At 48.0% G+C, this 14,313-nt stretch overlaps 1 pseudogene across 1 annotated transcript; it reads right to left on the bottom strand.

The window, feature by feature from the left end:
- Positions 1 to 934: 934 nt before the first annotated feature.
- Positions 935 to 3,915, bottom strand: LOC308175838 (insulin-like growth factor 2; annotated as a pseudogene). Its single transcript has 2 exons — positions 3,501 to 3,915; positions 935 to 1,085 (listed from the first exon to the last, which is right to left on the bottom strand). The product of its transcript is annotated as an insulin-like growth factor 2 (transcript).
- Positions 3,916 to 14,313: the final 10,398 nt, after the last annotated feature.

The raw sequence follows: 14,313 nt of genomic DNA, 5'->3' as shown, positions 1-14,313 counted from the left end.
TAGGCCTTAGCTGACGCCACGCGGGCCCTGGAGGTGGACAAGAACTACATCAAGCGCTACTACCGCCGGGCCACCTCCAACATGGCCATGGGCAAGTTCAAGGCTTCACTCGAACTCGTGGCAGCATCCGGTTGATGTGCCAGGTAGGGTGCACAACGGGCCTCCAATGCTGGTAGCCCGCGGTGGGTGGTCTCCGGGTTATGGTTCTCTCAGCGGGGGGCTCTACCTGGTTGATCCTGCCAATAGCATATGCTTGTCTCAAATATTAAACCATGCAAGTCTAGGTACACACGGCGGTGTTACGGTCAGATAGGGAACCCAAGCGCAGACACAGACAGAGACAGGTTAAAGTAAAATAAAGTATAATTTATTTTAGGGAGTAGGCAGAGAATGGTCGTAGGGCAAGCGGGGGGTCAGGCAGGGGGCGTAGTCAGCAGGCAGGGGGTTTGATTGTAAGTCTCTTTGGAATAAGGCGTCTGCTAAATGCCAAAAATGTAAAATGTTTAGGCAGGAGGGGTAGTCGGCAGGCAGGGGGGTAGGCAGGAGGGGTAGTCGGCAGGCAGGCAGGGGCTTAGGCAGGAAGAGTAGTCATTAGGCAGGGAGGGGTCAGGCCGGTAGGGCAGGCAGGCAAGAGGGCAGGTAGGAGGAGGGCAGGTAGGGCAGGCAGGCAAGAGGGCAGGTAGGTCAGGCAGGCAAGAGGGCAGGTAGGGCAGGCAGGTAGGGCAGGCAGGCAGGAGGGCAGGTAGCAGGAGTCCGGTAGGGGTACTGGGGGGTAAAGGCAAAACAGGGGTAAGTAGGAGGCAGGTACAGGCAGGGTAGTAAATACCCCCCATGGGTCAGGTCGCAGCTCTGGAAGCAACACTCCTCCACGATCCCACGGTTCTGAGAGCGCTTACTGCTGGACCTGCTGGTAGGCCTACTGAAGTAGAAGCCTCTAGAACTGCAGCGCGTCCACCAGCTCCCCGCCGCAGAGCGTCTCCGCCTGGGCCAGGTCCACCCAGCACAGCCAGGCCAGGGCCAGCACCAGCACCCCGCTGGACCCGGACATCTGCTTCACCTTGGTTCTCCTGTGTTCCGTTCTCCGGCTGCAGGTGTGGCAAACTGAACGGTGTCCGTGTCTTGGCTGGTTCTCCATGGCAGGTAGTCAAACGTTGGTCGTTATTTGGTTGGAGAGATTGCAGGTGAGTGAGTTAGTTTCCCAGTTGGTGGAGGCTGTGCAGATGATGTGTGAGAAGCTGTCCCAAAACCATGAGGCGACAGGATAGTAAATACAAATTAAATTAATTAATTAAAATTAACTTAATTAGTAAATAGGTAGGGGAGCTGGAAGCGTATCTTTACGGTAAGCTGAAGCTACGATCTGGCAGAGAAGTGAAGGCTGGAACGGGTCTTTATGCAGGGCTAACGAAGAGGTAATTGTGAACAGCCGGACAAAACGCACACCTGAAGCCACTCCTGCCAATTAGAGGGAGGGAGAGAGAGGGAGAGAGGGAGAGAGGGAAAGAGAGAGAGAGAGGCACTGCCCACTACCTAGAGGTAGAGGGCGTGACAGGCCGGTACAGTGAAACTGCGAATGGCTCATTAAATCATTTATGGTTCCTTTGATCGCTCCAATGTTATTTGGATAACTGTGGCAATTCTAGAGCTAATGCATGCAAACGAGCGCTGACCTTCGAAAGCGAAAGCATTTGCCAAGACTGTTTTCATTAATCAAGAATGTCTCCTCTATCTCCATGTCTCCTCTCTCACCATGCTGCTCTCTCCATGTCTCCTCTCTCACCATGCTGCTCTCTCCATGTCTCCTCTATCACCATGCTGCTCTCTCCATGTCTCCTCTCTCACCATGCTGCTCTCTCCATGTCTCCTCTATCACCATGCTGCTCTCTCCATGTCTCCTCTATCACCATGCTGCTCTCTCCATGTCTCCTCTCTCACCATGCTGCTCTCTCCATGTCTCCTCTCTCTCCATGTCTCCTCTCTCACCATGCTGCTCTACCCATGTCTCCTCTCTCACCATGCTGCTCTCTCCATGTCTCCTCTATCTCCATGTCTCCTCTATCACCATGCTGCTCTCTCCATGTCTCCTCTCTCACCATGCTGCTCTCTCCATGTCTCCTCTCTCACCATGCTGCTCTCTCCATGTCTCCTCTCTCACCATGCTAGAAATACAGCTATGTTGTTATGACCTTGGCTCAAAGGCCACAACAAAAGGGAGACGCACAACAGTTTTAAAATATAACAAGTATTTATTAACTCAAATGTATGACATAACGGCGTCAGTGGCGCATGCTACGGAAAACGGCAGTAAAGAGATGGCGGAGGGAGACAGAAATGCAGAGAAACTCAAGGAGAAGGCAAATAATGACTTTAAAGAGAAAGACTATATGAATGCAATCAAGTATTACATGGAGGCACTGGAGCTCATTCCAGCCAATCCCATCTACTTCAGTAAGCGAAGTCTGGCATACCTCTGTAGTAGTGCTACGGCTAGGCCTTAGCTGACGCCACGCGGGCCCTGGAGGTGGACAAGAACTACATCAAGCGCTACTACCGCCGGGCCACCTCCAACATGGCCATGGGCAAGTTCAAGGCTTCACTCGAACTCGTGGCAGCATCCGGTTGATGTGCCTGGTAGGGTGCACAACGGGCCTCCAATGCTGGTAGCCCGCGGTGGTCTCCGGGTTATGGTTCTCTCAGCAGGGGGGCGCTACCTGGTTGATCCTGCCAATAGCATATGCTTGTCTCAAATATTAAACCATGCAAGTCTAGGTACACACGGCCGTGTTACGGTCAGATAGGGAACCCAAGCGCAGACACAGACAGAGACAGGTTAAAGTAAAATAAAGTATAATTTATTTTAGGGAGTAGGCAGAGAATGGTCGTAGGGCAAGCGGGGGGTCAGGCAGGGGGCGTAGTCAGCAGGCAGGGGGTTTAGGCAGGAGGGGTAGTCGGCAGGCAGGGGGGTAGGCAGGAGGGGTAGTCGGCAGGCAGGCAGGGGCTTAGGCAGGAAGAGTAGTCGTTAGGCAGGGAGGGGTCAGGCCGGTAGGGCAGGCAGGCAAGAGGGCAGGTAGGAGGAGGGCAGGTAGGGCAGGCAGGCAAGGCAGGCCTTGTACTGTTTCTCAGTTTCTCCAGTAAAAAAAAAAAAAAAAAAGTTTAGTAGAAGGCGATAATAGGGACAAGGTTTTTCCTTCTATCAGTGGCCCCGGGCCCGAGCTAGAGTACTCTTCCTGCAACGAATAGTGGACTGCTGATTCACATGCTTAGTATTCAAATGTATTGATTGTAAGTCGCTTTGGAATAAGGCGTCTGCTAAATGCCAAAAATGTAAATGTAAATGTAAGGCAAGAGGGCAGGTAGGTCAGGCAGGCAAGAGGGCAGGTAGGGCAGGCAGGTAGGGCAGGCAGGCAGGAGGGCAGGTAGCAGGAGTCCGGTAGGGGTACTGGGGGGTAAAGGCAAAACAGGGGTAAGTAGGAGGCAGGTACAGGCAGGGTAGTAAATACCCCCCATGGGTCAGGTCGCAGCTCTGGAAGCAACACTCCTCCACGATCCCACGGTTCTGAGAGCGCTTACTGCTGGACCTGCTGGTAGGCCTACTGAAGTAGAAGCCTCTAGAACTGCAGCGCGTCCACCAGCTCCCCGCCGCAGAGCGTCTCCGCCTGGGCCAGGTCCACCCAGCACAGCCAGGCCAGGGCCAGCACCAGCACCCCGCTGGACCCGGACATCTGCTTCACCTTGGTTCTCCTGTGTTCCGTTCTCCGGCTGCAGGTGTGGCAAACTGAACGGTGTCCGTGTCTTGGCTGGTTCTCCATGGCAGGTAGTCAAACGTTGGTCGTTATTTGGTTGGAGAGATTGCAGGTGAGTGAGTTAGTTTCCCAGTTGGTGGAGGCTGTGCAGATGATGTGTGAGAAGCTGTCCCAAAACCATGAGGCGACAGGATAGTAAATAAAAATTAAATTAATTAATTAATTAAAATTAAATTAATTAGTAAATAGGTAGGGGAGCTGGAAGTGTATCTTTACGGTAAGCTGAAGCTACGATCTGGCAGAGAAGTGAAGGCTGGAACGGGTCTTTATGCAGGGCTAACGATGAGGTAATTGTGAACAGCCGGACAAAACGCACACCTGAAGCCACTCCTGCCAATTAGAGGGAGGGAGAGAGGGAAAGAGAGAGAGAGAGGCACTGCCCACTACCTAGAGGTAGAGGGCGTGACAGGCCGGTACAGTGAAACTGCGAATGGCTCATTAAATCAGTTATGGTTCCTTTGATCGCTCCAACGTTACTTGGATAACTGTGGCAATTCTAGAGCTAATACATGCAAACGAGCGCTGACCTTCGAAAGCGAAAGCATTTGCCAAGACTGTTTTCATTAATCAAGAACGTCTCCTCTATCTCCATGTCTCCTCTATCACCATGCTGCTCTCTCCATGTCTCCTCTCTCACCATGCTGCTCTCTCCATGTCTCCTCTCTCACCATGCTGCTCTCTCCATGTCTCCTCTATCACCATGCTGCTCTCTCCATGTCTCCTCTCTCACCATGCTGCTCTCTCCATGTCTCCTCTATCACCATGCTGCTCTCTCCATGTCTCCTCTATCACCATGCTGCTCTCTCCATGTCTCCTCTCTCACCATGCTGCTCTCTCCATGTCTCCTCTCTCACCATGCTGCTCTCTCCATGTCTCCTCTCTCACCATGCTGCTCTCTCCACGTCTCCTCTCTCTCCATGCTGCTCTCTCCATGTCTCCTCTCTCTCCATGTCTCCTCTCTCACCATGCTGCTCTACCCATGTCTCCTCTCTCACCATGCTGCTCTCTCCATGTCTCCTCTCTCACCATGCTGCTCTCTCCATGTCTCCTCTCTCACCATGCTGCTCTCTCCATGTCTAATCTCTCACCATGCTGCTCTCTCCATGTCTCCTCTCTCACCATGCTGCTCTACCATGTCTCCTCTCTCACCATGCTGCTCTCTCCATGTCTCATCTATCTCCATGCTGCTCTCTCCATGTCTCCTCTCTCACCATGCTGCTCTCTCCATGTCTCCTCTCTCACCATGCTGCTCTACCATGTCTCCTCTCTCTCCATGCTGCTATCTCCATGTCTCCTCTCTCTCCATGTCTCCTCTCTCACCATGCTGCTCTACCCATGTCTCCTCTCTCACCATGCTGCTCTCTCCATGTCTCCTCTCTCACCATGCTGCTCTCTCCATGTCTCCTCTCTCACCATGCTGCTCTCTCCATGTCTCCTCTCTCACCATGCTGCTCTCTCCATGTCTCCTCTCTCACCATGCTGCTCTACCATGTCTCCTCTCTCACCATGCTGCTCTCTCCATGTCTCATCTATCACCATGCTGCTCTCTCCATGTCTCATCTATCACCATGTCACTCTCTAGGTAGCTCCTGCACAATCTTCTCTCCCAACCAGCTTTGCTGAAAGGCAGGAGGCACTGGTGACATTACAATCTACTCCTGTATGTTTGTTTTGCCAGTGAATTAGCCCATGTTTAGATTTAATTAAGATACAGAAGTTCAGAAACCAATCCTGCTTTCTCTCAAGTGTATAGCTGAAGTATCTAATGGCCCTCAACTTTTTAGATAATATACACTGAAGTGTATATATACTGTATCATTTAAGATTTCTGTGTACATGTTTGGAAAAAAGATCTTGAATAAAAAAAATCCTGTTCAGTGATAAAAAAAAAAAAAAGAAGAAAAGTATGACATAACAGAACACTAACTAAATAAAAGAATGTGCTATGAGGTGTTAAGGTCAGTGGTGAAGTATGTGGGATGGGTGAGTGGATGGGTGCCAAAAGCAAGGTGCTAAAAGCAAACTACATTAACATTAACATAATCCAAACAAAGGATACCTGGAAAGGAAAGAACTCAAACAAAAGCCGAGGGGCAGCAGCAGCAGCAGAAGCAGAGAGAAGCAGAGAGTGAGTGAGGTCCTGCAGTGTGGCTTTTATGACCGAGTCTGCCAACCAAGACAAATTTAGATGCAGGACAGATTAGAACCAACACTAACCCCCAGTGCACACCCCTAGAGGGCACCCCAGGGACCATCCCAATATGGTTAAAGAGGTTCCAGTCAGTGTGAGGTCAGAATAAGTGCTCTACAGTCCATGAACTCAGTGCTCTTCAGTCCATTAGAGGTGGCCATCGTGGGCCTCAGGAACCACCGTGCTGCCTGGAGGAGTCCAGCTGTAGTATGGCCTGACGGCTGATGGGATGAAGGAGTGTCTGAAGCGCTCCCTCGAGCGCCTTGGCAGGATGAGGTGGCCGCTGAAGGTGCTTTTAAGGTCGATCACCTCCTCATGCACGGGGTGGGATGGGTTCCCCCGGCATGTTCTAGATCTTGGACCTCATCCTCCTCTCCGCCACCTCCTCCAGGCTGTCCAGACGCACTCACTACAACAGAGGCCGCCTTCCTGATCAACTTTAGTTTAGTTTGTTGCCATCACCTGCAGCCATGCCTCCGCCCCCGCATGTAACAGCAAAGAATGTTGCACTGGCCGGCCACTGTTTCATAGAACATGCACAGCAGTCTGCTACAGACCTCAAAGGATCAAATTCGCCTCAGGAAGTACAGCCTGCTCTGACACCGTCCTGTAGAGTGCACCACAGTTATCAGTCCAGTCCAGTTTGTTGTTGTTGTTGTGGTGTGTTGAGGTGCACCCCCAGGAACTTATAGGACTCAACCACACCCACCTTCTCTCTCTTGATGGTGAAGGGAGTAGGTGGCTTCCCCCTTCCGACGAAAGTCAACCACCAGCCCTTTCGTTTTGCTGATGTTGAATGAATGAATGAATGAATGAAAGCTTTATTTCGAACATGTGAAAAAAGAAATAGTTATAAAAAAAAAAAATAATATTTACTTAACATGTCCGAAAAGGAGTAGGAAGAAGCATAAACTTATTTAATCCTACCCCTTCTCCAATACTCAGAGATTAATAATTAATAATCTACAGTTAACTTCATGTTCAGCTGCAGGTGGTTGTTGTCACCCCAGCCGACGAACTCAGCCACCAAGCTGGCGCATCCTTTCTTAGATACAAGGACAATGCAAGGGACAGAGAGGATAGAAGAGGTAGAGAAAGGTAGAAAAATATGACCAAATAAATTATTCATAATTCTACAGAATAGTAGAATTCATCATTAGCATGATGTTACTGTGTCCTCTATCTGTGTGTGTGTGTGTGTGTGTGTGTGTGTGTGTGTGTGTGTGTGTGTGTGTGTGTGTGTGTGTGTGTGTGTGAGAGACTATATATGAACCTCCAATAGTGGAAAAAACAACTCATTACTGTATGTGAACTTATAGGAGATGCAGTGGTGTGATAAGCAGCCCATCTAAAATTAAAGCAATACCTTAGTGGTTGGGGACAGCGAAACGCCATCTGCTGTCTAATCTCTTATGACAGCAGGTCCAAAGAAATAAAGATTAGCATTTCTAACCACCAACAGCACTGGCAATGCCCACGGCCAACACCTCACAACATTTAAATGTCACCAGTGATTGTGTGTTACACACAATTTCTAGTGACAGCTCTCTCTCTCTTTCCTATCTCTATCGCACCCTGATATCAACATGTAAGCCTGGCAGATGTTCTGCCTAATGGTCATATGGATCACAAGTCAGAGATAATGGTCTGATCTGGAGCTGTGGGCAAGCAGGCAGGATAATGACACATCTCCCCTTAGATTTAATATAGTGTACACATACACCAATGCAGTTCTACAGCATAACCTTTCACATCATCATCCTTTCATGTATGAGCTAAACCTCTAAGACAATGAATGCAGCCAGGACCATTTTTGTAAGGCAAAAAAAAGCACATTTGAAAAAAGCACTTGTTACATTACTACAAGGCTAATTCTAGAGCCGTATCAGATACAGAATGAGCTGTGACATCTGAAGCAAAGAACACTGATGTGTGCAGAGGCATCCAAGCTACGTCCAAGCTGACGAGATCAGTGCTCTGTTGCGATCTGCAGTGGTCAGCAATATAAGCATTGACACATCTACAGTATCAATCATTTTCCGCCTCTAGAGGCACAACATGCTAGTGCAACCCTTGTTTGAGCCCCAAGCTTCTCTATACAACTCACATGCCTCTCTTCTTCTTCTGTCTCCATCTCCACCTAGAGCATCAAGGACACCACACACCCCAGCCACAGTGTGTCTGATCCCCTACCATCTAAGAGACTCAAGAAGTACAGGTCCCCAGGTCCCGTACCAGCAGGCTCCAGATCAGATTCTTTCACATAGCTGTCACTCTGATTAACTTCCCCCCCAACACACTTTGAGGAGCAACCCCCCACCACCACCACCACCATGAGGTACACTGACTCCTAGTATCTGTGTACCCCCCTGGTCACTGTGGACACCCAATTCAGCCTTTACACTACTGCTGTTTGCACACACCCCTGGTCAGTGTGAACACTCAATTACCTTCTGCACTAATGCTGTTTGCAAATATTTTTTCACATATTTGTACATACCTCACTTTTGATATTGGTCTCTAATTTATACATCTGTATACACCATACTGTACATACCTACCTTAACTGTACATAGCTTACTGTACTTATCACTTATCAATATCACGTTCTGCACTATATCACTATTTGCACTTCTGATTAGATGCTAAACTGCATTTCGTTGTCTGGTACTTGTACTCTGCAATAACAATAAAGTAGAATCTAATCTAATCTAATCTAATCTAAAGCTAGTACAAGGCCTCCACCATTACAATAAGCTTTTCCTCTTGCTAAAAATATACTTTCACCCGGCTGACTGAGGAACTGATTTGGGCGAAAGCATGACGTACTCTGTATCATACTGCTACAAATGGCATACACATAAAACTGAGTGAAAGACTAAAACATCACAATTCGATCATTATTTTGTACCTAATTTGAGGATATACAGCAGCCGTTATACAGTTGCATAATCGTGAGGGCATTATCAACATTTGCTTCATTACGTAGTGCAATTCTACAGTAGATGCCAAACAACTGCAACTAAGAGTTGCTCCTTTATGGAGGCGGCTGTTATCCTGTGACTGTTGCCAGAGTATTGTACTGTTATAAGTACCATACGCCTACAGGCTCCGTAAATTGGATGTATAACGTAATTCATTATAAAGCTGCACTTTCACTGGCAGTGACAAAGGACAAGAATGATGAGCTCATGCAAGATAACGATTGTGCCCGTGTGCCATCCATCATTTATCCTCTCTCTTTCACTCCTTGACTCTTTCCTTCTTTTGTTACTGTGCTTTGCACTGCTTGGAGATTGGTTATCTTATTTTCCATTTGACTTCTGGCCAGATCAATAAACTACAGGCCGAGCGTCCGTACAGTAAGTGTGATGGTAAGAGGTGTCGCGCTGCTGCAAACACATCCCCCATTCCGAGCTCATACAAGTCTCGAATCTGTGTCCTCTGTATTGCCAATACACGGGACACTGAAATACCTGATGTAACCCAACTACACCACCACATGGGAATCTGAGCTGTCATTCAGGGGTGACAACTACTCAGTATAATCTTCATCTTGTTATGCCCCTGCCCAATCTGCTCTGTTGAGGTGATGTGCCTGGGGAGACTGGGCCATGGATGTGCTGCTCTTGCTGATTCTGCTAATGGGATGCACCTGTCGCTGATGACCTCCAAACAGGACTACAGATGGTGTGGATGTTGTTGGCCCTCTCAACAATGCCTACCTTATGTTTCGTTTTGCTTAAGTGCGGGGGGGGGGGGGGGTGTATTCCATCAACGTCGCTAAAGGAAAATTCAGCACTTTAGTTTAGTCCATTTTGGGGGTTTTGGGACACATAACAATATTCATCAATAACCGTAACAATATTCATCAATAACCGTAACAATATTCATCAATCACCCTCCCTCTGTATACACACCCAGCACGGTATACATACCCAGCTATTGTCTATTTCAGTCTATCTATATTGGCAGATAGATAATGAGACAGGACAACTCTTCAAATGGCTTTCCATTGCATCTTCCTAGCAATTCAAAGATAATGTGACCAACTGGGATAAGATCCAGCAGGTTTAAACGGTTTAGAAACTAGCCTTTTCCATTGCTCTGTGATATCATTCTGCTAAACAGAATTTATCATAATATATTATTCATATCCAACATAGATGTTGCCCCTGATTTAAATAGTAGCCCAGATGTACTCACTGCCCCTTCTTTATCAAATTGCATGAAACATTATTTGCCGCAGGCCAGTATGAAACCCTTGTATTATAATAATAATAATGCATTTTATTTATAAAAGCACTTTACATATAAAATCTCAGAGTGCTTACAACACAGTAGATAAAGCAATAAAAACATTCAATTAAAAGGCTAAAAAAAGGCTCTATTAAAAAGGTGGGTTTTAAGGCCCCGTTTAAAAGCATCCACAGACTGTGGTGCCCTTAGGTGGTCAGGGAGAGCATTCCACAGCCTGGGAGCAGCCGAGCAGAAGGCCCGATCTCCCATCGTGCGGAGCTTGGTCCTGGGGGTCTTGAGGAGGTTGGTGCCAGTAGAACGGAGGGTGCGTGAGGAGGTCTGAGGGGTATGGAGGAGTTCCTTGAGGTAGGGGGGGGCAGTTCCATGGATGCACTGGTGGGTGAGGAGGGAGACCTTGAATTCAATTCTGAGGGAGACGGGGAGCCAGTGAAGTGATTTGAGGATGGGGGTGGTATTATCCCAGCTATATCACAGTTTAGTTTACAGGGATCCTACTGTATAATGAAATACCACTGATAGACAGTCACATAGGTCCTGGCCCCTCCACTCAATACTGTATGGCGAGGTAAACTAAGGGGCTAAAGGGGAATGCCATCACCCTGCCATCAACCACCCATTGCTCACATCCACCCCTAGCTCAGGCACTCATCCTAGACTGAAATCCCTCAAGTAGTGAGCATTAAAGCAGCAATGGAAAAAATGTTTAAATTACAGTCATGAGTTTACTTTCCAGAAGAGGTTGAATGCTACAATGTATAGGTGGCTTAGGCGGATGCCCAGGGGACAGAGGGAGACGGGGACCATTTATCTTCCTCTCTATTTCTCTGTCTCCCTCTCTCCCTCTACCTCTGTCAATAATCTGACCCAAAATTTGATTTGTGTCTTTGGATTTTGGCTATTTTCATTGGGAGATAGATGCATTCACACCGACAGAGTCATCTTCTCGCCTCACCCTTCCTCTCCCCGCATATAAAGAGTTTTCATAACACTCCTCAATACAATTATCATTTATATAGGTCAACAGCAAAAACCATGAGATTCAGACGAACACTCAGTATGTCAGCACTTTATCAAATTCAGGGGCTCAGATGAGAGTGCAGAGTCAAGCATTGAGAGATGTTGTAAGTACTGTCCTCTGTACAACATTCATGTAGCAAAGTGTATATGTGCACCTTTAATCTTAGTTTGCAACAGCTATTTATATAACATATTTATATAACAGTCTATTTCATCTTCAGTGGTTGCACACACTGTTTTATTTTTTCATGACCTCCTCTCAGCCCCTCAGTAACAGCCACTATCTGACACCTGATCAATGGGTCCTTGGCACCTGGGGCCTCATTTATAAAGCTTGTGTATGCCAACAAGCGTGCATACGCAACTTTGACGCACATTTTGGGATTCATAAAATGGCTGTTGAAGGCCAAGCAAACCTCATTCTTTTCAGTTATCAAGCAATCATTATATTTCACCATTTTAGGTAAGGAGACAGTAGTCTTGGTTTTGTTAGAGTTTACTGCCTTCCAAAATGTTGTTGGATCTGAATACGAGCTTGTAATTAAATCTAAATAATAACTGATTTAGCATTCCTCACAGATGATGTACACTTGTTCCTAACCTGTCTAACAGATAACCAGTGGGATGGATCCACAGAGCGTCTGGCAATAGCCCAGGCACTATTTCTTTCTCTGAATAAGAGTTGATAGTTCAGGTCTAAACCAGGGGGTTGACCTATCCTTCACTCTAAATGTCTTATAAGGCGCATGCCTATCAATGATTGAGAGAAAAGTTTTTAAGGAGAAATCCAGAGCCAGTTCTACTTCAGGAATTTCAGAAAAAGACTCTCTAGCACAGAGGGAGGTCGACACAGAGGAACGGAGTAATCAGAGCGTTTTATTTCGAGCTTCCACAGTCGCCACGCACGTCACTGACGTGTCGCCGGCTTTACTATTCAAATAAACAAACCAAAAAGGTACCACCGGGTGATCCTCGCGTTGGTGTCCTTCATGCGGTGGAGCCACTGTAGGGTAGCATGGTCGGAGTAGAGGGTGAACGAGCGACCCAGCAGGTAGTACCGGAGGGCGCCGACCGCCCACCAAATGGCCAGGCACTCCTTCTCCACCGTGCTGTACCTGCCCTCCTGCTCCGACAGCTTTCGGCTCAGGTACAGCACCGGACATTCGGCCCCCTCCACCTGCTGGGTCAGCACCGCCCCCAGCCCTCTATCCGACGCGTCTGTCTGCAGAGAAAAAGGGATATTAAAATTAGGAGCATACAAGACTGTCTTTCCACAGAGGGCGTTCTTAATCCCATCGAACGCCACTTGGCACAGCTCACTCCATTGGACCGGATCTGGGGCCCCCTTCCGGGTGAGGTCGGTAAGGGGGCTGGCCAGCTCCGAAAACCCCGGCACAAATTGCCGGTAGTAGCTGGCCAGTCCCAGGAACCGCCTCACGTCCTTCCGGATCCTGGGCCGCGGCGATCGCAGCGGTTTTATCCACCTGCGGTCGCACCTCCCCACCGCCCAGGATGTACCCCAGATACCGGATCTCCCCCCGCCCGATCACGCACTTCGCCGGGTTAGCCGTCAGCCCCGCCTGCCTCAGCGACTGTAGTACCGCAGCCACCCTCTGCATATGCTGCGGCCAGGTGTCCGCATAGATGACAATGTCATCTAAGTACGCCGCAGCATACGCAGAGTGCGGCCGCAGAATACGGTCCATCAGCCGCTGAAACGTGACCGGGGCCCCAAACAACCCGAACGGAAGCGCGGTGAACTGGAATAACCCCCGCGGGCGGCCCGCCCCCCCAAGGCAATGGTAGGGGAAACACTGCAAAGCTCCTCTTACTTTCACACTTTCTGTGAAAAAAAAAGTAAAAGTGGTTTAATGTTAGCGCACACAAAAAAAGCACTGAAATTAATTGCAGCCCCCCCCCCCCAATTCTCTAACTACACATGCGGTCACTCGGCGTTTCTACAAACCAAGCTAACTACCTAGCCCACAATTAAACTTTAGCTACACCTGACTCAGCCAGCTAAAAGCCATAATGTTATATTCCAGAAAACAAAACCAATTCTCTAGCAAGCTAACACGGGCCAAATTCAAGTGATGGTGTTACTAACTAGCTAACTAACTAACTAAACATGATGCACATTCTTTCTTTCACTGCAGTCAGAAAAGCTAGTGCTAACTAGCCTATACACCGTTGAGCCGCGGAAACGCACTATATAAAAACAATGAATTATTATTATTATTATACTACATGAACTCATATTTCAGCAAACGAAATCAAGCTTCTGAAACCCTCTTGCATCGACTGAATTCACTTGTTAGCTATATTAGCTAGCTAAATAGATCATGTCACTGGTGAGCTAAAGTTAACAAGCGGGGCAAACGGCAAAATTATTACACAATTGAACATTAAACTCTGAAAAATAAAAGTATTAACTCACCTTTTGTAATTCGCACTCCTGATATTCTTGATAGTCGTTATATTCTTGATATTCCTACTACAGGCTACGTTCATCACGACTCAAGACTGGTGAATTCAGCAGCATCTAATTGTCAATTAGAATCAGGTGAGGGAGAAAGGCTGCTGGATGCACAGGTTGACAAACGGAATTTTGCAGGGGCAGTGTTCTGCGCATGTGCAACAACTGGAAACGTTTTTGACAAGTTGAGTGATCTCATCATTCTGATTTGAGTGGACTATTTTAATTTCACAGACAGGTTGAATGGATTAAAACTTAACATTTCTAGTTGTCTCAACTTTTTGGCAAAATTGAGTTGACCTGACTCACAAAAATGTGTTAAAGGAACTAAAATCCAAAATATTTTTTTACAGTGGAAGGTCAGGGCCCGGAACCGGCGTCGGTGTTCCTCTGGGCTCAGTCCCAGCCGGTCCCGTACTGCCCTGGCCACGGTCGTATAATCCGCTTGGGCGGCCGCCGGGAGGCTGTGGGCTGCCAGCTGGGCTTCCCCTGTGAGGAGTGGTAGCAGCTGGGGAGCCCAGATCTCCTCCGGCCACTCAGCTGCTCTTGCCAGCCCCTCGAACGTT

The sequence above is a fragment of the Nansenia antarctica genome, assembly GCF_963989245.1.
Source record: "Nansenia antarctica genome assembly, chromosome: 1".
Taxonomy (NCBI): Eukaryota; Metazoa; Chordata; class Actinopteri; order Argentiniformes; family Microstomatidae; genus Nansenia; species Nansenia antarctica.
This window is presented reverse-complemented; position numbering and strand designations above follow the sequence as displayed.